The sequence below is a fragment of the Oncorhynchus nerka genome, linkage group LG20, assembly GCF_034236695.1.
Source record: "Oncorhynchus nerka isolate Pitt River linkage group LG20, Oner_Uvic_2.0, whole genome shotgun sequence".
NCBI lineage: Eukaryota > Metazoa > Chordata > Actinopteri > Salmoniformes > Salmonidae > Oncorhynchus > Oncorhynchus nerka.
The window spans coordinates 67,809,414-67,813,217 of record NC_088415.1 but is presented as its reverse complement, the minus strand read 5'-3'; the positions used below and the strand labels follow the sequence as shown (position 1 = coordinate 67,813,217).

General features: G+C 41.9%; 1 protein-coding gene across 4 annotated transcripts in view; it reads right to left on the bottom strand.

Annotated features, from left to right (window-relative positions):
- Positions 1–2,042: 2,042 nt before the first annotated feature.
- LOC115103001 (BTB/POZ domain-containing protein KCTD1) overlaps positions 2,043–3,804 on the bottom strand; it is a 26,402-nt gene continuing 24,640 nt past the window's right edge. For all 4 annotated transcript variants that reach the window (XM_029623527.2, XM_029623529.2, XM_029623528.2 and 1 more), the window contains one exon: positions 2,043–3,804. This exon is cut by the window's right edge and continues 285 nt beyond it. The gene's annotated coding sequence lies outside the window, so the exon portion shown is untranslated.

The following is a 3,804-nucleotide window of genomic DNA, read 5'->3' as shown; positions in this document are numbered from 1 at the left end:
AGAACCAATCTACCCTAAACAAATTCTTGGAGTTGCTGATTCAGAGTCTGAAGCAAAGCAAAGTTTTAACTTTCTAACTCGTACAATACCATGACGATGTAAAACGTGGTCCGTCTCTGTGCCTAGAGCACCAAGTACACAGAAAATGACACAGTAGTGAAAGGGAGAGATGGCAGAGGAGGACAGAGAGAAAGCATTGGAGAATGGGGGCGGGTGAAATTGACTTAATACAGTATACAGTGGGGCAAAAAGTATTTAGTCAGCCACCAATTGTGCAAGTTCTCCCACTTAAAAAGACGAGAGAGGCCTGTAATTGTCATCATAGGTACACTTCAACTATGACAGACAAAATGAGAAAAAAAATCCAGAAAATCACATTGTAGGATTTTTTATGAATTTATTTGCAAATTATGGTGGAAAATAAGTATTTGGTCACCTACAAACAAGCAAGATTTCTGGCTCTCACAGACCTGTAACTTCTTCTTTAAGAGGCTCCTCTGTCCTCCACTCGTTACCTGTATTAATGGCACCTGTTTGAACTTATCATCAGCATAAAAGACACCTGTCCACAACCTCAAACAGTCACACTCCAAACTCCACTTTGGCCAAGACCAAAGAGCTGTCAAAGGACACCAGAAACAAAATTGTAGACCTGCACCAGGCTGGGAAGACTGAATCTGCAATAGGTAAGCAGCTTGGTTTGAAGAAATCAACTGTGGGAGCAATTATTAGGAAATGGAAGACATACAAGATCACTGATAATCTCCCTCGATCTGGGGCTCCACGCAAGATCTCACCCCGTGGGGTCAAAATGATCTCAAGAACAGTGAGCAAAAATCCCAGAACCACACGGGGGGACCTAGTGAATGACCTGCAGAGAGCTGGGACCAAAGTAACAAAGCCTACCATCAGTAACACACTACGCCGCCAGGGACTCAAATCCTGCAGTGCCAGACGTGTCCCCCTGCTTAAGCCAGTACATGTCCAGGCCCGTCTGAAGTTTGCTAGAGAGCATTTGGATGATCCAGAAGAACATTGGGAGAATGTCATATGGTCAGATGAAACCAAAATAGAACTTTTCGGTAAAAACTCAACTCGTCGTGTTTGGAGGACAAAGAATGCTGAGTTGCATTCAAAGAACACCATACCTACTGTGAAGCATGGGGGTGGAAACATCATGCTTTGGGGCTGTTTTTCTGCAAAGGGACCAGGACGACTGATCCGTGTAAAGGACAGAATGAATGGGGCCATGTATCGTCAGATTTTGAGTGAAAACCTCCTTCCATCAGCAAGGGCTTTGAAGATGAAACGTGGCTGGGTCTTTCAGCATGACAATGATCCCAAAAACACCGCCCGGGCAACAAAGGAGTGGCTTCGTAAGAAGCATTTGAAGGTCCTGGAGTGGCCTAGCCAGTCTCCAGATCTCAACCCCACAGAAAATCTTTGGAGGGAGTTGGAAGTCCGTGTTGCCCAGCAACAGCCCCAAAACATCAGATCTCCTCTAGAGCAGTGCATGGAGGAATGGGCCAAAATACCAGCAACAGTGTGTGAAAACCTTGTGAAGACTTACAGAAAACGTCCTCTGTGATTGACCTCTGTCATTGCCAACAAAGGGTATATAACAAAGTATTGAGATAAACTTTTGTTATTGACCCAAATACTTATTTTCCACCATAATTTGCAAATAAATTCATTAAAAATCCTACAATGTGATTTTCTGGATTTTCTTCTCATTTTGTCTGCCATAGTTAAAGTGTACCTATGATGAAAATTACAGGCCTCTCATCTTTTTAAGTGGGAGAACTTGCACAATTGGTGGCTGACTAAATACTTTTTTGCCCCACTGTATCTGCATATAAACATTCTGTGTAAAATGTATGTAATACAAAGCGAAAACAGATTTTTGTTCACCTGCTGGTGTTGAACACACATAAAAGTTGCAAACAAGAGCCCAACACCAGCATATTGCATGATATTATGTGCAGTGATAACCAGCAATCTCCCCAGCACCAGAACAAGAACAGTCAATGGTCAGTCATCAGTACAACTTTGGTTGAAGATTTATTTCACATTTTAGTGCTACATTCCTCTTTACTCAAATCTAGGGAGCGTAGGTAGATCGCGTTGGAAATAGTTCACGATGATCAAACTTCATATCATTGATATATCCTAAGAGTAATTCTTAAAATGTGGGTCTTATAATAATAGCCTCACATATGCAGTCATTAATGAGGCAACATTATTCAGTTTAAAAAAGGTAGCCATTTCAACATAAAAAAAAAAAACTCAAAACACATACGATGGCAAATCTCATTTACAGTATGTCACAAGGTCGATCTTATGATCCTCTAAATGACCTCCGTTCTCTAGTCTTAGTCCCCTAACAAAGAGGCAATTCTGTGCCATTTCTTAGAATCGACTTCATCCTGTTCATGTCGTGAGTATAGAATGGTCTATGACATAAAATCTTGAGAATACTGTGAACTCTTATTTCATAGCAGAAAATCCAATAAGCTAACTTCGATTTTTAAAAACAAAACACTTAATTTGCCTGTATCACAATACTTAAACATCCTGTGTGAATAAGAGTGTGGAGAAGAATGCATCATAATTCGGTTCAAAATAATGGTGGTTATGTGAACGGAGATCCTGCAACACATTACAATGTGGCAGAAAAATGGGACTTTGTGGAGGCGGGTAAATCAAAAAGCACATCTCTCTGGTGAGAGGCCTTTGCACTACATGTGCCGCCAAACCATTAACATTTTGTGTGGTCTTGATCATGTCTAACCGTAGGTTCAAAGTTTTAAAACAAACTTTACTTGGGGACCCTGCGGAAATATGATCTCTCTCATTGGGGGGGGGGGGGGGGGGGGGGCTTGAACATTCACAAATGTCCTTGAGATATGAACTCATCAAATGTTCTGCATCTCTTACGGCAACAACAACAACAACAACAACAATCTCCCGCCGCACCTTATTTTCTCTCTTTCTCAGTGGTTCTTCTGGAGTTGTAATAACATACCGACAAAGAAACAACAACAGAAAGATAAGGCGCTGCATGGTGCCATACCTGCCTACATTAGAATTACTTTTAAGTTGAAACTTTTCCCCTCGGTCTCAAAATGCGCATCAGCAAATTCAAATCGTTGACATAGTTGCACGTGATAAAAACGCTATATGTTACCTGTTCCCATCAGATAACCTAGCTAGTAGCCTAGTCAAGGATGCATCATGCAATACTGGCACTCCACACTTGAGACAGACCAAGAGGAATAAAAGTAAACTTAACTTAAACTTAAAAATACCCCTCTGGTGTCCAAGTTGTATTATTTTAAGTATGTTTTGTATTTTACCTCTATTTAACTAGACAAGTCAGTTAAGAACAAATGTTTTATTTACAATGACGGCCTACCCCGGGCGATGCTGGCCTACCCCGGGCGATGCTGGGCCAAATGTGCGCCGCCCTATGGAACTCCCAATCACGGCCGGATGTGGTGCAGCCTGGATTCAAACCAGGTACTGCAGTGCCTCTTGTACTGAGATGCAGTGTCTTAGACCACTGCGCCACTCGGGAACCCCCTTGGTGTCATTGGTTGGTGGATAGTAAGACCTTTGATAGGCTGATGCAGAGTTTGTTATAAGAAACAATCCCTGCCAGCTGGCTAGGTTAGCATAGGTCAGGTTCTCTGATGGGAAACGCGAATATGTAGCGTTTGAACACGTGCAACTTCGTCAATGATTCTAATGAGCTGATGCGCATTATTAGACTGAGAAAAAGTATACATTTAAAAACGTATTCTA